This window comes from Hirundo rustica, chromosome 23 (genome assembly GCF_015227805.2).
Source record: "Hirundo rustica isolate bHirRus1 chromosome 23, bHirRus1.pri.v3, whole genome shotgun sequence".
NCBI classification, from domain to species: domain Eukaryota; kingdom Metazoa; phylum Chordata; class Aves; order Passeriformes; family Hirundinidae; genus Hirundo; species Hirundo rustica.
This window is the reverse complement of record NC_053472.1, coordinates 2,265,225-2,288,270: the sequence shown is the minus strand read 5'-3', so window position 1 is coordinate 2,288,270 and position 23,046 is coordinate 2,265,225. Positions and strand designations below refer to the sequence as shown.

At 48.8% G+C, this 23,046-nt stretch overlaps 1 long non-coding RNA gene across 1 annotated transcript; it reads right to left on the bottom strand.

Moving 5' to 3' along the window:
- Window positions 1-1,354: 1,354 nt before the first annotated feature.
- Window positions 1,355-22,991, bottom strand: LOC120762661 (uncharacterized). Its single transcript, XR_005703950.2, has 2 exons — window positions 22,693-22,991; window positions 1,355-2,939 (listed from the first exon to the last, which is right to left on the bottom strand). It is a non-coding gene; the product is annotated as an uncharacterized LOC120762661 (long non-coding RNA).
- Between the last annotated feature and the right edge of the window lie 55 nt (window positions 22,992-23,046).

The following is a 23,046-nucleotide window of genomic DNA, read 5'->3' as shown; positions in this document are numbered from 1 at the left end:
TATCAGCACCCCTCAAAGAGCAAATCCTTTTTCCATCCGTTCTTTGGACCCCTCTCCTCAACTCTTTGACTAATTATAGTTTGTTGGTCGTTATGGCAACTACAGATTTCTCTCAGCGCCCAACTCTCCCAGTTTGGCCGTAAATCTCAACAGTGGACGAATACAAATTGAGTTTTAAATCCTTCTCTCTTGCCAGCCTCTCTGGTAAATCCCCCCACAGTGCAAGAGCTGCTCTGTTGGTTTGATGGGATGGAGGTTCCTCGTGGAGAACCCCAGGGGAGGTGGGGAATGGCTTCATTCCAGACTCCCAGCACACTCCCAGCCCCGAAGGGTCACGAGCAGGACCCGTCACCGAGCAGACATTAACATGCAACATCACCCTCTGCATCTCAGCCCTGCTGGGACACTTTTCCCCACAGCTGCTAAGGAATAATTTAAGGCAGGCACACAGCAGGAGTCAGGCTAAAGCCAATTCAACCCTTTCCAGATGAGGATGGATGCTCCAGCAGGAGTGCACAGCCAAGCCCGGGATCACTTTGTTCAAAAGCACAGCTAGGAGCCCAAACCAAGGGCTTCCCTTTCCCCCTTTGTCCTTGTCCCTTTGTGCACACTCAGATAACGGATTTGCACAGCCCAGGGACACGATTCCATGATATGTGAGACGGCTCTTGCTCCAAATCCCTTTTCTCCCTGAATTTGATTTCTTACAGATTTTTCCCACAGCCGTGCCTTTCATGGCACTCTGGTACAACGAGTTGGAGTTAATTAATGAGTTAATGTGCGTGTGCACAGACAAAACTCTTTGGTTTTGATCTTGAAGCCTGCAAAACCCCAGTGCCTGAACTTCAGAGCTGCTCATTGCTCAGGCTGCTGCTGGAGGAAGCCAGGGAGCTGCAGCAGGTACTGCCAAGGAAGCTGGTTCTCCTCTCTGCTCCTCAAGCATCTCACCCCAAGGAGAGATGCATATCCCAGGGTCCTGCCACAATATTTAGCTGGAGACAGTGAAAACACTGCTGTGGAGGCCATTTCTGAGCAGACACTGCTGTCCTTGGCTGGGATGGACGGTGAATGTAATGTCAGCAGCTCCACCAGAGTCTGGAACCCCCCACTCATTCATCTCAGTGTCCCCTGCATGGGGACAGAGCAGGGCAGCAGCTTTCCCACAGCACCAGGAATCAGCTCTAAAGCAAACACTGCACTCTGCTAATTTTCACCCATATCAGCAGTACAGGGTGACCAGATGAGTAAAGTGAAGGGAGAAAAAAAATTTAAAAATCCCTGAACTTGCAGAGACAGCAGCACCCTCCTGAGCTGTGATCCAGCTCCCAAGAGCACGGAGAGCTCCAGTTAAAGGTTTGGCAAATTAATATGCCCCACACACTGCTGGCTTCTGCAGAGTAAAACATTCCATGCCTCACACTGCATTGCCAGCCAGAAAAAAATGCAGATCTCATCCACTCATGACTCGCCGTTATCCATCACACGTGTCTGGTCACGTCTAGCTGAACCTCAAATATTCCAGGAAGGATATTCTGCTCCCTGTCCTCAAGGACCCTGCAGCCAGGGCTTTGCAAGTGATGGATTATTTTGGCTCAGCCATGAAAGCTACAAAGGCTGGAGCAAACCAAACCAAACCAAACCAACTTTCTCATTCGTTATGAAATCCCACGAGGGTAGAGCAAGGAATTTGGCTTTCAGGTATGTGATGCAATGCAAAAATAACCCCAAAAGATGGATCCCCTAGCTTGGACCACGGATCACATCCCATTTCCCTCCTAAACCAGAGCAAGGAGCTCCCAAAGGGCTGGTGAGTTCTGGCACAGGGGAGTGGGGAGTCCCCATTCCTGGAAGGATTTAAAAGCCATGTGGATGTGTCACTTGGGGACGTGGGTTAGTGGTTCTACTCAATTTCTTAAACCAAACAAAATAATTCTGTGATTCTCCCGCCTCTCTGGTGGGAAGAAATCGCTCTTCTCAGGAGCATGTTTAAGTAACCCATGGAAAATGGGAAGCTCCATAAAGCACCACCAGCTGATCACCAGCCCACAGCAAAAACAGGACAGGACCACCAGCCTACCACTTGCAGCCTCCCCAGGGTACTCGTGGTGAAGAAATCCAGCTTTAGGATCGCAAAAAAGTGCCCAGTGGTGCGCAGGGGGTGGCCCAAATTCTTCCCACTCCCCCCAAAATGGCTCATCCTTTCCTCCCTGGGCTGTGGATGAGGAGGAAGCTGCTCTGTGACATTCATGGAGTGCCTGCTGATGGAGAGCTCTGTTTACCAGGCCAGCTGGGGAGGGACCTACCATCAGCTCCCAGCGTGTAGGAGATCGATACCGTAATTGGGGCTGTTTGTAGCACATGAGCTATTGCAGCAATCGGGGCAAGGAGCGCAGAGCAGGACGGACTGGCTCAGCAGGGCCCTGCTGCCCTCTGCTGCGCTGATGGGGTCTCCTTTGCTGCCTTTGGGATGGGCCATCGATGGAGATGGGATCGCATCCCAAACGCGTCCTCGGGGAGCTCTGACCCCATGCAAACCCCACTCTCCCCCTTCCCGAGCCAGGTGAGGCAGCTCTGGACCCCCCACGCCCCCTTGGCAGGCAGGTAAAGGGCTGGATTCCTTGGTTTTTGGGGTTTTTTTTCAACTTAAAAGCAGATTTACACCCAGGAAACCTTCAAATTGGTTTCAAAGAGGCAGGGAGGAGAGAGGAGAAGACCCAACAGCTGCTTGGACTGGGAGGAAGCGAAGGAAACGAAGAGTTCCAAGTGGCGGCGACCAACAAAGCACCAGGAGCCTGACACCGAGCTGGGGCAGCAATGAGGCAGCTGATGAGGGATTAACGCAGCACACAGAGCTTTCCCAGGGGAATGCTCCCATCCCAGGTCCGAATTCCTGAGGTCCGAATTCCAGGCTGCCGGAGGGAAGGAGGATCAGCTCCATCCTAGAGAAAACAGAGCGGTGCAAGGTTCTCTCTTGTCTCTCCATCCCTGGGAGTGTCCAAGCCCAGGCTGGGTTGGATTAGGGTTAGGAGATGGATGGGCTTGGAGCAAGCCACTGTAGTGGAAGGAGTCCGTGCCCCTGGTAGGGGACAACGAGATGAGCTTTAAATGTCCCTCCTAACCCATCCCAAACCATCCCAGGACTCTCCATCCTCTCCCACCTTGCAGGATGCCACAGCATCCTGGCTTTGGACGCGCTAGAAGAGCCCCCCATGCGGAGGATTTGGCTAACCCGGCAGTTTAGACCGAGGCGCGGTTTTACCCCCAGCCCAGCGGGACGCGCTCAGGTGCTGCATGGGCACCGCCTGCCATCTCGTGGGCAGTGGAAGACTCTTCCCGCAGGGCTTCTTCCTCCCCTTTGTGCTTATCGAGCGTTTATCCCGCGTCCAGGCGTCCCCCGCTCCCCCAGCATCACTCCATAGGTCACTGAGCTGCCTGTACATTGAGGGGAATTATTCATAGGCCAGTATCAAATATTAAATCAATATTGCCAATCTTCTATCAATATTCAAATATTAAACCAATATTGCCAATCTTCTATCAATATTCAAATATTAAATCAATCAATAATCAAATATTTTAATATTATTGGCTGTTATTATGAATTATTATCCATAATAACAGTCAATGTTATTCAAATATTAAAAGCAGAGTTGTATCGACGTATTCTTTGTATATTCAACACCTTTACTGGCAAATTTCCCTTTCCTTTTTTTTCCTCTCTGCTCCTTTGGAGTCTTTCCTGAGCAGCCTGAGGGCTTGCTGCTGTATCTCGCTGTTTAATTGCATCTTTACACTCCCACACACTCTCCAGTTGGAACTTTCTGGAAGCACAGAAATCACCTGTGGCCAGCAGGCTGTAAATTTCTGGTCTTCTCCAGCAAGGAAAATAAAATCTTCAGTCCAGCTTCTCCCACCTGCCCTGCTCAGCAGCCAAAGAGTAAATCCTGCTGCCAGTATTTGAGAGAAATGTGACCTCTTTATTTTACACCTTAGAGATCACGGGATGTCCTGTGCTGCCCGGGAGAAATCCAGAGGAAATCATCGACACCAGCACCCGTTCCAACTGGTTTGGATGCCTTTCTCCTCCATCCCCAGGAGCCACGAATGGAAAACCCTCAGCTCCAAGTCCCAAATCATCCCAGAAAAGCACCCCAAGACTCCTGGAGCAGGCTGGAGTCACCTCCACTTCCAACACAACAGGGTCTGACCTGTTTCCTCCTCTCTGACACTTGCAGAAGCCTCCCAGGAAGGATGGACAAGAAAAAGGGAAGAAGTGAATGCACCAGGCATCACTTCCACAGGAATGAGCAAGGCAGGTGGACTTGGAGAAGCCAGGGCAGCCCCAGCACCGCGGCTCACACCCGAGGGATGGGTCCAGACAGGAAGGCAGTGGCACCAGCACTCCTGGCAGCTTCTCTACAGCTGGGATGAAGTTTTTTCCTCCTCCTAATCAGGCCGTGGAGCTGCTCCAGCGCAGGTTTCACACCACGACAGGTGGAGACGGCCCCAACCACTTATCGGAACATTTAAGTTCTCCTAAGCCGCCGAGTTAATTCCTCAAACGCCCTTTCAAAGGGCTAGATAAATACAATCTGGGAGCATCTCGGTTCCCTCGGCTCACATATCTTTAGTCAGGCAGAGAGATAACATTTCATACAGATTGAGACAGTTTAAGCAAAGGTTGCTGGTTAACCTTTCCAGCAGCGGCTGTTTCCAGCGCTCCGGTTTCCCTCCCCGGCGAGGAGAACCGGTGCAAGCCCAGCTCCTGCTTGTCCCAGCACTTCCAGGAGCGATGGCAGCCCTGCTGCCTGCCCACACCTGCTATTTCCAAGCCATCACCTGCGTTTTTTTGGCTCTGTGACGCTGGTGTTTCCAAAACAGAACGGAGAGCGTCGTTACTCTGCCATCGCAGCCCATGTGGCCTGCTGCTGCCTTGGCTTCACCAGGTTCCTGCTGGGTCACACCAAGGTGGCGTCCATCTCTGCCACTGAAGGCCAGTCCTCACTTCAAGGAGGTGTCAGCGTGCCACAGAGCACCCCCACACCTGAGCAGGTGTTTCCATATTAGGAGAAGGGTTTAAGCCTCACCCCTGAACTTTTAAGGAAGAAGAACCAGAACCTTCTGTGCTCTTCTTACCATAATTGGCCGAGTACCAGGACAAAGGCACCTGTTGGACCCCTGAGCTGTTCCTCAAGGAATGTGGCTGTTTTCTATTGGGCAGCAGCCAAAAACCCCTCCTAGATCATTAAAAACTTAAAAGAGGGCACAGAGATTCTCAGGGTGTCTTAGCAGGTGCAGGGGACCTCCCTGCACTGTGCACAGCTTTTACTCCTTTGTTCTGTATAGTTCGTTATTTTCTCTTTAATTAAAACCTTTTTGCTTTTTCAAAACACCTCCGATCAGCCATCTCACTAATTATTCATTTCTGGGAGGTTGTTGGTCCCCCTCAGAGCTGGAGACACCTTTGTGGGCTGACAACACGCTGGCCTCACGCAGAACTGTATCTTGAGTACCCTCCACACCCCTCCTTACACCCCACCCTGGCAGTGGGAGCTGTGCAGCGCCCTGACTTTGAGTGAACTGAGCTCCAAAGTGAGCCCCAAGCTGGATGCAGCAGGACACTGCATCCTCAGCACGGCCAGTGGAGATCTTCACCTCAACAACAAAGCACAGCCCAAACCCAGCTTTCGATTCCAGAGAGCTGAGATGGGTTTGGAGTGAGGGTTTTAGCAGAAACTGTCAACCACAGGGTCTAAGAGAGACACAACCCCATCCCAGAGCCCTCTGCTCGGCTGGGATGGGCTCCAAGGGCGGCAGAACTGGATTTCTTTATCCTTTATCCCTCATCCCAGCAGCCCCCGAACAAACAGGCAGCGCCAGAGCGAGATGGGGAACATCTCCAAAGCCATGGCTGGCACAGGAAGGAAGGAGGAATGCTGGCAAATGACAGAGCCCTTATCTTAATTACAGGCTTATTTGCATTTAAATGAAGGTTATTCTATAATTACCACCAAATGTTTTGTGTTGCAGCTGAAATACCTCTCCATGGGCTGTCAAGCTCCTTCCCATTTTCATTTTCTCTTGCCATTCTTCTGCTTTCTAATCAGCTGGCACACGCAGGGAGGGATCCACACGGCCCAGCAGTGCCAGCCCAGCCCTCAGAGGAGGTTTGGGTACCACCCCAGCCCAGCATCCCTCCCAGGGAGAGGGAGAGGATGCAGCTCCCTGGCTTCCTCCAGCGGCATCGTGGACAACGAGCAGCTCTGAAGTTCAGGCTTCGAGATCAAAACCAAAGAGTTTTGTCTGTGCACACGCACATTAATTCATTATTTAACTCAAAACTCGTTGCGCCAGAGTGCCGTGATAGGCACGAGTGTGGGAAAAACCTGTAAGAAATCAAGGGATTTGGAGCAAGAGCAGTCTCACACATCCAGCTCAGAAATTCCCTAACCACAGGCTGCTGGAAACCAGCGTCCGAGGACACCTCCAGGCTCTGTTGTCCTTTTGTTGTCCGTGGTTATTCCTGCAGGCAGGATGGACTCACACCAGAAGCCAGGAGCTGTGTTTGCACTGGAGCTCGCACTTCCAGGCAGGAGACAAAGCTCTCCCATAGAGAAAATAACACCCAATTACATCATTTCGAGCAATCACAGTGAACAAACCCATGCAAATGGCCAAATTAAGGCTTGAAAGGAGCCTTCTGCCATTTCCTAAATTGTTATACCTTTCATCAAACCCCTTTAACAATCTCTCTGAACCTTTTCTGTGTCTAGCCAGGAGAGCTGCATTAACCAACCGGCCCATCCAGGGCTGAACACAACAGCGATTACAGACACAAAGTCTCCTGTTTACCAGGGGGTAGAGATGAAAACAGACACTTATCTCTCTCTAGACCCATCACTTCACTCCTGTTCAACCCTGGCTCCTGCACAGCCTCCACATCCCCCTGCCAAACTCCAAGTCTCTGCCTCCATCTCATGGAGAGACTGCATCTCTTCAGCTTCGTTAAGTCACTTTTTTTTTTCCCCTCCCTCCTTAAACCAGACAAAACCCACCCCCTCTCCCCCAATTTCACATAGCCCCAGGCAGACTTAGAGCATGGAAATTTTTAGCCTGAACAATTACCGCTTGGCAGAGAGTTAACTCGCTGCAAACAGGATCCTATAATGGGCAGTCTTGGCTATAAACAACTTGACTGGCTTCATTTGAAGCAAGTTTGTACCTCAGGATAGATCTCCCCCCTCCCCTCCTCTCCCGAAGTCCATTTCACAGCTATTTATGTTTAATAAGAGGCAGCACCGGCTGCATGGGAAATCAGCAGCACATCCACTGCGCAGGTCCGGTGCTGGTGCACACACAAAACCAATTTATCTTCCTCCTCCATGGCACAGACAGCACAGATTTAGGGGCAAAGCCCCAAATGAGCCCCAGTCCGGATAGGACAACCAGTTTCTCTTCTCCCAGCAATCCCAGCAAGGGATGGAACAACCACAGATCGAACTGCTCGGCCCCACAGCCAGAGCTGCCTTTCTGGCGTTTCCAAGGGCAAATGCCACAGCTGAACTGTTTCATCCTCACTGTCAGCCCCCAGACACTGCTGGTTTTCCACATGGAGCCCAGGAGACCCTGGGGAAAATGCTGTTTTTACAGTCCAGTCACCCTAAGTCGCACACCAAGACTTGAGCAGGGATGTTTTGAGGCGCTGCTGGAATTTTGAGTGGGATATTTTAGCTGCAGAAGCCTCTTCCCATTAAAACTCCAGCAACTCACCATCCAATGACATCCTTATAAAATCTGAAAGGCCCTGCTACCTTTCCCTCCCCCCAGCACCAGTTTCATTAGCCCACACTGATTCCCAGCTCTGAATTGCATCAAGACAATCCTGCAGCCCCGGCTCCCCTGGCAGGCGCCAGGCAGAGCAGCCCTGTCACTGGAATTGTCACAGGAGCTGTCAGGACAGCGATGAGCCCTCGGACAGGGACTGCTGGGATGGAGTCACAGGCTGGTAATGAAGTGACAGCATTTTCCTGACGCAGAGCTGGAGCTGGGAGTGGAGGAAGGATCCGCTCCAGGAGACGCTGCAGTCGCTGGGGGGTGGATACAGCCGCAGCACGGAACGTTGCATCTCACCAGGTACAGCTCAAAGGATCTGCCCAGGCAACGCCAGACCCTCATGTCCCACCCTGGTGGAGGATGACACCTGAGCCTGTCCAAACTGATCACACAAGGGGAAGAGGGAAAAAAAAAAAAAAAAAAAAAAAAAAAAAGAAAGTGCCACATAATACAAATTTTGCTACTTTCTGTTGTGAAAAGAAAAAGAAAAAATCATGATAAAGTGGGCTATCCACTATGTTAGAGTGTCTGGAGGCAGATTAATCTTTTTTTTCCCCAAAACTTTTAGAAGGTCTTTCCAGAGCAAACCACTGAATTTTCCAACACATCCAAGACTGGGGAAATACCCCAAACTGATTTCCTATCATTTGCTGTAATGCAGATTGTTAATGTGTCGTTATCACATGACACAACTGCTGATGTAATTTCAGTGTATGGATTGATGTGTGATATGAGCAGCCAAGGATGCAAGGTGAAAAAGATGGAAAATTTTGTATCAGACCCATCTTTAAGACTGAACAGAAAGGAGCTTCCCAGTGTTCTGTCTGAAGCCCTGGAAGAGCCTGGCACTGCAGGAATGCCAGACATCCCATCCTGGAGTCAGTGCTACTCTTCCCCTTCGCTGTCAGCGCTTTCAGTACAAAATGAAACTCTCCCGAGCTTCTAATCTAGTTAAAAATCTCTTCCAAACCTTCCCTCCTCTGGAAAGGAAGAAAAAAAAAAAAAAATGAAAAGGAGCAAGAAACATCACATCTCTCTTCCTCCTCCATCTCCCTCCCCTCTGCCTTCAAGTGCTCCTTGGAGTGTCTCTGCAGAATCATGTTTATATGCAGTGAGTGCTGTTGTTAGTTAATAACATCGCGATCGCTGAACCTCCCTAATGAAAGAGAGAGACAACATAAACTGTCATTTCAAACAAACATGCAATCAGGGCACCAGCAGCTCTGAAAATATTATCTTCCCCAATTTCACGGGCTTCACGCAGGAAATCGGCTGCTTTCATGGAGATTCCGGTGCGTGGCTCCTCACACGCAGGACTGGGACACGTTAAAGCCATGAAATTGTCTGGGCTATGAAGGAGGAATTGTTTTAACAGCTGGAGCCAGGAAGGACAAATAACAGCAGTGATTATATCTTCATTGCTCGTCGTAACCGATGCGCCGGGCGATTTGTAATTAGGCTGTGAAAGGCTCAAGGGTTGATAGCGAAGGCTTCGAGCTCGTGATGAGGCACAGCACGTTTGTCCTGCCCCACGGCCACCCTGGCCCCTTCAAAAGGGGAGAGCAATTCTCCTGTCAGACTCTCAGAGTGCTGAAAATGCCTCTTGAGCAAAGCAGTGCCCAGGGTTCTGTGGCTGCACACCTCCTCCTCCTCTTCCTAGAACACACATCCTAGAAGCCCAGAAGGATCTGGGCCGGGAGTGACCCCAAAGAACATCTCATTGCAACCCTTTGCCATGGCTGTGACACCTTCCACTAGAACAAACTGCTCCAGGCCCTGTCCTGCCTGGCCTTGAACACTTCTGTCTCCACGGCTTTTGAAAAAACAGCATTTTCCAGCTTTGGGGCGATCTCCAGCTGACAAAGCTGATTTAAAGCAGCTGATCAGCTCCATGCTTTGAAGACCTCAATAATCTAAAGTGTCAATTGTCCTAAAGAGCCACAGTGAGGCTGGCAGTGGTCCTTCCAATGCAGAGGATGCTTCTCCTCTAGGTTCAAGGACCTGCTGAGGGCTTGACAAGCCACTGGGGCTTGGAGACCTTGGGAGAGCATGGATTGTCTTCCCAGCCACAACTCACCTTGTTCAGAGCCGATGGAGGCAGGAGGAATCCTGCCTGGCTTTACCTGGAGCCACCTTACACAGCAAAAAAACCATGGGAACCAAATCCAGAATGGATTCACCTCACAGCTTCATGGTCTGACTCTCGGATCTGCTTGGACGAGCTGGTATTTGCTTATAATTCCAACCAGAATTAGTCTCCCCACAGTTTGTTCCTGCACAGGCTCAAAAGGACACCTCACATGAACAGAGAGCAGGCAGAGCCAGAGCTGACACCTTCCAAGGGCTTTCCCTCAGCTCTTTTCCCCCATAGATATGAGGGATCCCTCTGGAAAGCAAGACTGAAAGATAAAACCTCCTCTTCCTCCTGATGCCAGCAGCACCAAGTGATGCCATTATTCCCAAGGAAATGAAGAGGATCAGGGGAATGCGTTGGAGGAGAAAAACTTAGAGAAAAAGGACTGAGCTTTCCCTTGCAAAATGTTTCTTTTGGGGCACCATTAAAAAAAAAAAACAAAAAAAAACCCCAAAACCGCCAAAAAACCACACCTTAGGAAAAGCCAGACTGCACTTATTTACTGGTCCTGTCTCTGACCACCGCAGGATGGAAAAAAAACAGGGTGGGATCAGCCCAACCCCACACCAGTGCCTGTGGAAAGGGATGGGGGGTAAAACACAGCAAAAAATTAACTTCCTGCGAGTAAAAAAGGGGGATAATTTCCCCTCACTTTAACATTTTAATCAACACTCCCACACTGACAGGACCTCGTGAGAGAGCCACGCGGGAGGTGACAGCAGTGCCACCCAAGCCTGGCAGCCGAATTCAAACCGCGTTTGAAAACTCTTCTGACATTTAAGAAAAATCAACAAGCATCTCAAGCGGTGAGGGGACCAGGCATCGAAGTGGCTGAATGTCACATTTAAAGCTGCAGAGATAGCAGCTGCTTTATCTCCTCAAGCAGGTGGTCGGACCGGTAAACAAGGCACCGGGGGCTGGATTCTGCTCCTGCACCTGCATTTCTCCACTGGCAGCGATGGATTTCTCATTGGATTTGCACCAATGTGACAGCCAGGATAGGACTGGAGAGTCTATTAAACTTTAATACTTCTGAGCATCGACAACAACCAGCCCCCTGCCTCGACTCCCAGTATCTATACGGGTCACAGCCAAGCCGGTAAAAATTTATTGATTTAAATTGGCGGTGCCCTTTTGGAACCAGTTGTCGTTCTGACTGATGTACAGATATGAGCAAAAGGACATTTGAGGCATTTTAATGCACTTTTTACTGCATTATCTCTCACCAGGATCTTCGCTGCTTCAAGGAAATGACTCACATAGCAAGTAGAAGAACCCAATGTAATTAACGACCTGGCAACTTTATAATGATCCTTTCTACATAAAAAGGTCTTCCCTATACTATGAATAGACTTCAAGTAATTTATTGAGAGCCATATAAAGAAGAGACTGCTTTGACCTTGGGGATTTTAAGTTGTGGTGGTTTTTTTTTTTTTTTTCTTAACAACCATAATTGCAAAGAATATTTTTAAGTGATAGCCCTTAAAGAAAAACTTTTAAATGCAAAGTGAAAAGTGAAGAATCATCACAAACAGCCTTCCAAGAGAATATTAACAAGGATCCTCTGCATCATTTTGGGATGACATTTCAGGACTAAACAATAGATTCCTTCCAGTTCTGGTGGGTGTTACGCTAAGCCTCAATGAACTGAAACACAGGTGGGGTTTTACTCCCTTAAGTAGCTCCCAGGAAATTATGGGTTTGCAGGAAAGCCCACGGAGAAGCCAAGAACGAGCAGTTTCTCTGCATTCTCCAGGCTGTCCCATGAAGCTGATCATCTGCCCTTTATGAACCGAGCCAGGATGACCCATAGTTTTCATGGAATTATAGAATATCCTGAATGGGAAGGGACCTGCAAGGATTGAGTTTCCAACTCCTGGCCCTGCACGGACACCCCAACAATCCCACCCTGGGCATCCCTGGGAGCATTGTTCAAGCTCTGCTGAGCTCTGGCAGCCTCAGGACTGTGCCCAGAACCCTGTCCTGACATCCAACAAAACTTTCCCAGGCACAGCTCAAACGATTCCCTCTGCTCCTGTCCCGGCTGACAGAGGGCAGAGACGGCAGCTGCCCCTCAGGGGGAAGCTGCAGACCCAGATAGGGTCTTGAGAAATGTGCTTTTCACATACCCAGCCCACACATCCTCCCTCTACACACCCCTGCTCACGCAAAGCTCTTTGCTCCCCATCCTGAGCTCCCTCTGCTCGCACCGGCAGGAGCTCAGCCATGATTTACTGCGGCAGGACTCTCGGTAAATTGTTGGCTTTACGTCCAGCCTGATTGTTTCACGCTGGCTTTTACCGTTTGCAGTAAAGCCTTTACTCTCTCCCTCTCGCTCACACCTTCCCCGCCCGTGCGCGCTTCCTGCTTTCCCCTTGTCTCTCATTTCATCTGCCTCGTGCGCCTTTCATATCCCCCAGACCACGGCATTTTCACAGGGACAGAAGCACAGGCAGGGGATTTAAGCAGGAGTTGAGTTCAGTCTGTCTGGGCTCTTTTCAAGGTCTTTGAGAGAGGCAGGGACACCTGGAAAGGGGTCACATCACACGCCGGATTAGTTGTGGCAGGACATCTGACACAGCGGCTTCCACCCTTTGAAGTACCCGGAGCTGTTTTGATTCCTTTCCCAGAGCTTTGGGGATGTCTCGATTACAAGGAAGCGTGTTGAGCAAAGGAATAAATCTGGCCCAGGAAAGGGTAAGTTGCAAGTTTGACTGGAAAAAGCTGGGATGGAACCACTTTCCGTCAGAGAAATGAGATTTGTAGGAAGAGAAGCGTTTTGCGGAGTCAGGTCTTTTCCTGCAGAAATTTCATTTCACAGAAGAAGGAGGAAAAAAATCACATCTAACAACTTTGAATCATCCTGCTTTGATACTGCTCAAATCCGGTATTTGCATTGTTTCAAAACAACTTTAACCTCAGTCTTGTTTTCCCTCAGTTGTTTCCCTTTTGTGTTTTTGCAACCACGACGTAAATAAGGTAATGCAAACCCGAGATATGTTCCTGCCTGCAATGTTTAAAGGAGTCAGGAAACACAGCTTTTCACTCCCATTCAAATCAAAGCCACCACCACCAAAACTCACGGCCGAAGACAGAATTTCTCTGGTGGAAGGGCATAAAAAATGTATTTCAAATGTATTTCAGAATTGGATGAAGATAGAGTCACCCTTTCCATCAAGTGGAAGTGCTTGAAGTAGTCAAGAAGCATCAAATTGATGACAGCAAAACACCATTTATTCACCTCTTCTAGGCTGTTGTATCATATCAAATATACGGGATTAAATTTTCATATGATTTAAGCTTAAGTACGAGCCTCACATTTAATTAAAGAGAAACAAAGCAGCGAACGTGTCAATACCTGCTATTCCGATTTCAAATCACTTCAAATGCTGGTAGACATGAGAAGGCTCAAAAAACACCTCCAAGAAGAAAGTTACTCCAACACAAAAAACAAAAAAAACCCCAAAAAACTAAAGAAAAAAAGAATCAAAGCCCTCTGCCATCCTGCTTCCCATTGACTACCAGATCACATCACTCTCAATCGCTACCATAGCTCACATTAAAAAATTAAGTCCATAACTGCAGAGAAGCATCTACCCATTTCTTTTATAGCTTCTTGCCACAACGAGCGATACGTCTCCATTATCCCGGCGCTCTCGCCAACACACAATAGATCTGAGCCTGCCTCGTAAATAACACTTCATGTAACAAAGTTACGCTGAGGAGAGCGCGCATAAATTAACGCTCAGCCGCCTAACTCTAGATAGTCTTTTAGGCCTTGTCAGAAACCAATTATGCAAAATATCCTCCTCGAGAAGATCCGCTCGTGATGCTCGCAAGGATTGCCTCGTTTCCAACACTGCGGTCGAGGCGTGGGGATGTGGGTTGGGAAAGGAGGGCTTGGCTGGGGGGTGCTCAGATGATTAAACCCTCTCAAGTCATCTAATTACTGACATCATCGCTGGAAAGCATCTGTGCTCTTCCAAACAACGTTTTAATTTGCTGTTTGTAATGAAGATGCTTCCACTCAGAGCCGAGCCCGTTATCCCCAGCCGGTGGGTATCCTGAGGCAGGAGGGAATACCAGGAATGAGATTTGCAAGGTTTAATCGAAGGTAGTACCAGTAAAGCTTGTGCTGCCTGTACCTTTACACCATTTTGGCCACGACCCAAAGGAATGCAGCATCTCCTTATTCCAGCCAGGAATGAAGATTAAACACCTTTCTCAAGGTCACACACAACCAAGCGGGAGGGATGGGGATAAATGAGAAGCATCTGTTATCTTTCCATCCCAGGTTGGATAGCCAAGACTGGAACTGGTCAGAAATCCCTGACTGGCTGCAAAAATCTGGGCTGCTTTTCGTTCAAATGAGGGATGGCTCTGAAAATCCCTAAGGATGTTTACTAAAGTCCCCAGCAATTGTTTAGCAGCACGGATTTAATTGTCCCAGCAACCCTGTCCCTAAGAAACCAGCAGCTGGGGTTTTAATCCTCGTCATTATGATCCTGCTACCTCACGCAGCAGCCGCTCAGATTTTAAAATTTCCATGATTCTCCCCCCCAAAAAAACAAAGGCCAAGCACAGCTCCCGCTGATCCTCGGGCACCACACTGGCTGCTCACATCTCCCTCAACTCCAAGAGTTTGCTGCAAATCTGATGGCAGATGTGATTTCCAGCTGGGTCCATAGACCGACCACAGCAGGTTCATTAATAACAATTATTAAGTGCTTCATGTTACAAATTGGGCCTGCAGGAATACAAAAAATACCCAGCCCGTTGGCTTGCAGGCTCCTGTCAGGGAGAACTGTAAATTCCCATTGTCACAACAACATCACCGTGACAAAATGGGGATAGGAACTCGTCATAAATAAGGCTTTAAAATAGCTAAATCATCATTGGGGGGCAAGAATATAAATTAATAGTCACATGAAGCCCCACGGAATGGCTCAGATTACAGCTCCCATTCATCAAGCACAGGGATTTTCAGAAGCTGCATGGAAAACGTCTTCCTTTTGCTGCTTCCCAGCACCCAGAAGTTGCAACCACACAGATCCAGGCATTTTGCTTAAAATACATCACAAATCCCTGCCAATAACTTTTGGAAATTGATAGATCGGGCAAGAGTGGAGCCGTTAAAATGATAGAGGGAGGAAACAAATCCCTCCCAATGTCCTCAAGAGCATCCACGGCTCCTCAGGCAGGCTGGGAAGAGTTGCAGATACCCAGGCAGCCAAACACTGGCTGGAAAACGCAGAGGAGCAGGGTGACAAGAGGAAAAAGAAAAAAAAAAAAAAAAGAAAAGAAAAATTTAATTAATTCCTTTAATTATTTTATTCCCCAATAAATGATTTCATTTCCCACCCTAAAGGACAGTCAGCCCTGGAGAGGTGATAGGGAAGAGCAGAGAAGCTCCTTCTGCTCCATTCTCCTACTAATAAGCTTCAACTCCTCAATATGTGGCGCCAAGAAATAGGGGAAAAGACTCAAAGCTGTAAGAAACCTAGTTTTTTACCTCAAAAAAAAAAAAGATAGGCAAAGCTGTTTCCTTCTCCTTACCCACCAGTCCCCACAAAGCAATGTTTCCCAGGATCCTGCAGAGGACGCAGAAAATGGATCCATGCATGCAGGAGATGCCGAGGCCACAGATCCCACCAGGGATTTCTCGGGAATTTATTTTCAGTCGCTTCAGCCCAAGGCTGGATGCGAGGCAGCAGAGGAGAGGGAGCTTATTCATCCCGTTACTGGGCCCTTGGGGCATCCAGTTCCCCCCACCATGAAAATTTTAATAAAACCGGTGCATCGACTTTCAATTAGAAGGCCGTAAAACGGTTCATTTTCATCTGTTTGTTGCACAGTAACACAGATCCTCGGGAGAAAACAGCGCCTTTTCCAGACTGTCTGCGACGCAGAGAGCATTAATTGAATATTCTGTTGAAACCACCTTCAATTAGTGCCTCTGAGTTTTGCATGACATTCATCACTGCAACTCGCCCCGCTCTGCGTGCGGCACGTTTGGGGTTTCGTGATGCTCACATCACATTAACTCACAGCATTAGCCCGAAAATAACAATTTTATTTGCTAATGAGATGCTCGTTGGGGTAGGGTAGGCTGCTGCATGAGGAAACGCCGCCGTGGCACGAAGCAAAATGGGTTCCCTAGCCACTAAATTACCAGTATTAAATACAAATTCCTCATCGAGCCAAATCCGTAGCATTGCTCTTCCACTCTGAACGGAGAAGATGAGGGCAACCCTAGAGCTGATGTTGTTGCACAGACACAGCTCCCTCCTTGGAGTTACCCCATCAAAATCAAGTGCATTCATGTCCCAGATGGAATTCAAGCTATAAATGATTGTCCTGTGGATCCTTAAGTACCATCCAGCTATAAATTTCCTTGTTTTGGCCATGCTTGAGGCAAAATTTGAGCTGAGTGGGGGCCAAGAGACAGCCACGAGGACAAAAGGTCCACTCCAGGTAGCAGTGCCAGCTGCAAACCTCCCCCACACCGAAAGACAGCCGAGGACACTCATCTCAGGGCTGATTTCTCCCGGAAAACAAAGGAGTTTTGCAGCAAACGCTGTCACAGACTCATCCAGTTCACAGAGCAGAAGTTCCCACTGCAATCCCCAAAACTCTGACAAGCTGTGATGCTGCTCCCCTCTCCCTCCCTCGGCACGGAGCAGAGATGCTGGAGAAGATATTCTGGTGGAGAGGTGCTTTCATGACCAAAAAAAAAAAAAAAAAAAAAAGAAAGAAAAAGAAAAAAACCCCACATTTCAGTTTTGTATTTGTCTCTGCTGACTGGGGTATCTTTTTCTGCCTAGTCCTTTCCACTCCTTCCTGCAGCTGCCATGGTCTCTCCAGACACTGATGCAAGGGGCAGAGAGGAGCCAAGGTGTCTGTCAGGCACCAGGAGCTCCAGAGCCACAGGGAAGGACAGGGCCAAGGAGAGCCAGCGGGTGCAGTGGGGGATTGGAACACCTTCCACGTGGCTGTGCATCCCTCAGGGAATGGCTCAGCTGCTGCAGCTACTGCACCAAAGCCAGGCATCTTCAGAGTCACTGAGCCTGGAAAAGACCTCCAAGACTGAGCCCAGCCTGTCACCAGCCCAGAGCACCGAGTGCCACATCCAGGTGTTCCTTAGACACCTCCAGGGATGGGGACTCCAAACCTCCCTTCTAATGTCTAACAACCCTTTCCATGAAGAAATTCCTCCTAATATCCAACCTGAACTTCTGCTGCAACCCGAGGGGATTCTCCTTGTGCTGTCTCTTGTTCCCTGGTCCCCCCCTGGCTGCCCCCTCCTGTCGGGGAGTTGTAGAGAATGAGAAGGTGCCCCCTGAGCCCCATTTCTGCAGGCTGAGCCCCCCCAGCCTTTCCTCACAGAACTGACTCTCCCAAACCTTCCATCCCCATCCCACAATGTCTTTGTTCCAGTGAGGGGCCAGACCTGGACACGGCGCTGCAGGCACCTCCCCAGTGAAACCCCAGCCAGGCAAGGAGGATCCATCAGCTCGCCCAGCTTTAGGGGAGCTGGAACATTGTAAAAAGAAGGAGGAAGCAGGTTTTGTGGAGCGTGTTGTCGTTTACGAGAGCGCACCGTCACCTCCTGAGGTGACACATTGTACTGACAAGGTGATATTAATAAGCAGAATTTCACCCACGGAACTGCAGTGACGTTTAACCTTGTGCCAAGTGCGCAGCAAGCTGATTATTTTAATTACAGGGTGGGAATTTTTTTTTTTTCCTTTCCCCGCTGCTGTTTCATTAGGAGCTTCAGCCATATCCCTGAAAAGATGAAGGCCAGGAAGGGTCCATGGCAGCACCCCAAATCCAGTTAGGAGCTCTTCACCTGGCTGAGCACAACCACGTGGGCACTCAAGGTCCCCTCCCAGCCCCAAATCACTGCTCAAGTCTCTCTGTGCCACACTGCTGTGGCATTTAACGCTCAGTACGGGGTAACTCACACTCATCGCACATAAAACATCTACATTCACACCAGAGCTTGGAGCTGGGCTTTTGGCTTCCACCAAAGATGTGGAAAAACCCACGTCTGCTCCACAGATAAACCCAAACACGGTGTCTTTGAGAAACCCCACGCAACAGCCAACGATTTTTTTAAAATTGTTCCTTAACTTCCTATCTGCAGATCTGCAGAGCACTCTAATATAATCAGGTCCTCCGCACAAGGGATTAGCAGGCTTACATCCCGTGGATCCAATCAGGAAAGTCTATCAGCAAAACATACTTATGTTGATACAGCTATTATAATCTGCATAATTCTTCTGAGTTCACATACTTAATGGATAGCAAACAGAGTCATTACTGCTGCAACTTCCATCCGTAGGATCTCTACGAGCCGTTCGCTGCAGTGTTTTTTATTATTCATAGCTTTAGTTATTGATTTTCAGGAGAAGATACATGCTTTTAAGCACCATAAAAGCAAGAGAGGAAAACAAATAGCGCTATTCCAAGATTAATACGCTGCTCGTAATAAAAGTATGGCTGTCACATCGCTCCGGGTTGAGCCGGTGGAGCCTTGACAAATTCCATGCAAAACGGCTGAGTCGCTTAAGCAGCTCATTAAATAATTTAAAGGCAAGTTTTACTGGAGGCAGGAAAGTTCTTCCCCAAATCCACTTCCTTCGATTTATGAGTCTGGAGTACGTTAATCAACACAAGTTGATGCTGCATCCCAGAAGGGCACAGACCGTGTGGAGGGTTGAAGGGACGTGTGATGAAGCGTGATCCCTGTGGAGAGGGTTTAAGGGACATGGGATGTAGGATGTGATGAAGCGTGATCCCTCTGTGGACCATGTCTGCAAGGATCCCAACCAAGCCTTGGGGCAGCTGACAAGCTTGGATGCAGCAATTATCCATGTTCAAATCATGGGACACCAGGAATCCTCCAGGTGGAGCACATAAAGCTGGAAAGTGCAAGGACAGCTCATCCTTCCCCTTTCCCAGAGGAAAAGGGGAAGGATTTCCTTTTCCTGTTTGGGATCAATCAGAGGATTGATCCCAAACACTTGATTATGACACAGCATCCTGCCAGAGTCAGGACTGGCTACGAAGAGACTCCACTCCTTGCTCTAATGGAGTACCACAGCAAACTCCTGGAATCATTTAGGTTGGAAAAACCCTTTAATATCATCCTGTCCAATCCTTAAACCCAGCACTGCCAGGGCCACCACTAATCCATGTTCCCAAGTGCCACACCTGCACAGCTTTTAAACCACTCCAGGGATTGATGCTGTCTGGGCTACCTAAAAACAGAGGCCATACACAATTAATGGAATAAAAAGCAGTTCTATTTATTGAAGGGACTTCAGGGACATTTAGGGCAGACAAAGCCCCCCAGGGGCTGCACCCAAAATGGACAATGGTCACGGGTTTGCACACTTTGATCACTTTGGGCCATTTGCACATTGGGGTTCATCTCCCAATTACAGCTTCAGCTAATGAAGTCATTGACCCCAAGTTTGCTGCCCCCAGCTCACTTTTGTTTCCATCTCTCAGGCCTGAGGCAGTGAGGTGTCCTTGACGGCCAGGCCTGGAGAGGAATTGTGTGTGAGCAAAATGGGGAAGCAGCAGCTCCCACTGTGTGTGGGGTTTGGAGTGCTGCACTAAAGAACTGCAGGGTTACAAACAGATGGAAAAGAGAAAAGCTGAAATCCTAAGGCATCAGGATGGTGACACCACCACTGCCCTGGGCACCCTGTTCCAATCCTTCCAGTGAATAAATTCTCCCTAATATCCAACCTCAACCTCCCTGGCACAACTCAAGGCCGTTTCCTGTAGTCCTGACTCATTCCCTGGGAGAAGAGAGCAGTCCCCACCTTACCACAACTCCTGTTCCCCCGTCCCCTGGCAGGCAGAGCTCCACTATCAAATCAATGTGCGATCAGAGCTATCAACTCTTGCAGAAAATATTCCCAGAGTCGGGATATTATGGAAAGAACAGCTTCCAAAGCCCAAGAGCTCCTTCAAAATCCACATCACAGGGCAGAAAGCACAAAGCTGCAAGAGCGTGGCAAAAAAAGCAACAACACAGCTGCTTGTTCACTTAAAGGCTCGCTTAAGAGGCAGAGAACCTACCAAATTACAACATTTTCATAGCAACTGGGGTCCCATCACAGCCTTTTTGTTCCAGACACTGCACAGGCTGTCTCCAGGTTAACAGCTCTGCTTCCCAAGGAGGCACAAAACAAGGAAAACACCCACAATATCAAACGCAAGGAGCCAGTCTGCTTTAACAGCTAGGCAAGGAGGGCTGTAACTAGAGGACAGCTCTGCAATAAGTTATTTTTGATGTAGGCACCTAAAGGACTTCATAAACAACTCTCCAGCGCTGTGCTGGGATTGCTGTGGAGCCCAAGCTGAGAAAATCACCCCAAAACTTCACATACTCCTCTTAATTCCACAGAAAATTCTGGCGTCGGTCTTCCATATTCAACCCCTCATTTTAAATAACCTGCCCACTTATTCGCAGGTCTTCAGGAGAGACTCATCCTCCAAACAGCACAGCAACACGGGCAGCAACCCCAAATTTCACTACAGAAAATGATCAGGGAAAGGATTTATATTGCCTCATTTTCCCCAGACATCTAATTAAGCTGCATGAAATACCTCATGTCTCCCTGACTTTGTGTCTCTTGGGGAAAAAGCAAGAGCTGAATGGCAGTAGCATTTAGCATGAGCGTCCAAAGCATGTTATATAGAGACTACAAATTCCGATAGAGTCCAGACTGGGCCAATGTTTAGTGGTGAGTCAAAGTTTTGTGAAAAAAAAAAAAAAAAAAAAAAAGCAAAAAAAGCTTTTTCTGTGGCAAGGGAAAAAGGGTGGAGAGGAGTCCTGGGATGAAGCAGCACCTTGGCACAACCACCCAAACTGCAAGAAGAGGAATTGTACTCTAAGTCACTTCCCACATCGAAAACTGTTGTCAAAACAAGGAATTGCAGGTATTTCTCCTCCCGGGAGGAGCTCCAGGTGACGGCACACTCAGACCCGTTCATTGTTTCCAGCAAAGTTTTTATCCATCCCATTAAAACTGCCCCAAAGCAGCTTTGCAGCCCTTCCCAAGAGCAGCCTGGTGAACAAAGCACAATTCAACTAAACTGAGCATAAACATTCAAATGACCCCCAAATTCCTCCCTGTCCCCACCCTGTGCTTGTGACCTGGATGGATCCAGGTGCTTGGGAAAGGCAAAGCACCTCAGACAGGTGTTTTTAGCTCCAAAATCAGCACCTCCCACGCTGGAGGGTTACCAGGAGCTGCTTTGCTCAGAACACCTGAGCTCAGGAAGCTCGCTGCTCCTTGTGCTCTGCGTTTCTCCATTCATAACGAGCTGTCAGAGTCCTGGCTTGCACCTGTTATAAATTAAACCCTTAACTGGCCTCGCTCCCCAGCCCAAGTCAGCAACAGCAGCTCCCAAGGGGTCCTTCACACCACGGGAAGAGTTAGAACCTGCCCAAAGACCTCTCCCACCCGCAATAAAAAAGCCAGTGGGGGGACAGGTACGTTTGTCACCTCCAGAACCGTCATTAAAAAGCGCTGGCATCGCTCTGGCAGCTCAGCATCCTCCAGCTCTGGTGTGCTGATACACAGGCAAGGCTGCTCAGCTCATCAAAAACTCACAGCAGCCCCAAATCTCCCTCGGAGAAGGGAAGGGAACAGCTGGGAAGGGCTGGAGGTAAAGGGCAAACTGAGGCACGAGGTTTTAACTGCAGCGTGGTGAGATCCAGCAGGAGAAGGGGCTGTAAAGACCTTGGAGGATTAATGCTGGAGCAGGACAAGCCAGGATCAGCTTTGTTAACCCCAAAAACTCGAGCTGTCCCTTAACTTTGTGTGTTTTGGGGCACCAGCAGCAGCTCCAAGCTACACTCCCCTTGTGAAAATAATCAGAGCTGCTCCAGCGTTTATTGACACCCACCTGACGCAGGAGCTTGCTCAATGTAGAAATTTACAGCATAACACTAAAAAGAGGAGTGGGAGCACCCAAACCACGAGGGGCACAGCACAGGCAGCTCCAGAACTCACAAACACCCCTGGATGTGCAGGAATGCATCATCCCTCTGCTTCATACAGGATGGAGGCTGCAAAGAGCCCAATTAAAAGTCAAAAAAAAACCAAAAAAAAACCCCAAAAAACCAACCAACCAACCAACAACCAACAAAAAAACCCCACCAAACTGAAAGCTCATATTTGAGCAGAAAGATATTGCTTCAAAAGTGAGGTTTTGATTAAAGCCAGTTTTCTTTGGTGCCTTATCTTCCCCAGGGTAGTCACACACAGCTAAAAGGCACTCTCAAAATTGACATAGTTGGGGTGACTTCTACAAAAGCCTTCGCTAAAAACGAACAATTCCACTTCAGGATTCCCGTCCCAGCCACCTGCAGCACCCAAATCCCGCCCAACACAGGCAGGAGTAACCTCTAGTCCCACTTTTAGTTAATTTTTTGCACTTAACACCAACCCAAGAACCACAACCACACATGGGGAAGCAGCAGAAAGCCCCAGGCAAGTTTTGGAGGTTGTAGCTTAGAAGTTTTTCAGCACCAAACACAAATATCTTTAAGAACAAACAAATCTTGCAGCAACACTTTCCCAAAACTCTTCCAACACCTGGATGCAACCAAGACTCTGGCGGCAGTAGAGACCTCCCCCCTCAAGTCCTCTGTTTCCCAAAATGGTTTTAAATGAGTTTTTTAAAATTTCTCTTACGTTTTCGCAGTGATGTCTCATTCCTGCTGCCATCCTGCGTTGTCTCCTTCGTGGCGCACCCCCCACAGCCCCGCAAGAACCTTGGGGAGCCTCTTCTAGAGAGAATTTGGGGGTCTCCACACATGCTTAGCCACACCAGGAGAAGAAGCCAGGTGTATTTTGGAACATCCACAGAACATTTAAGTCCAAATTCCTTCGGGAAGAACCCCAGCATTGTGTCCAGGAGCTCCCACATCCACAGAGAACCCACAAAAAGCAGCCGCTCCCCCCAAGCCCTTCACAGCCGAGCAGCATCACCCTAATTAATTAATTACCAACGGAATATAACCGTCCTCACTCCGATTTGTCCAATCA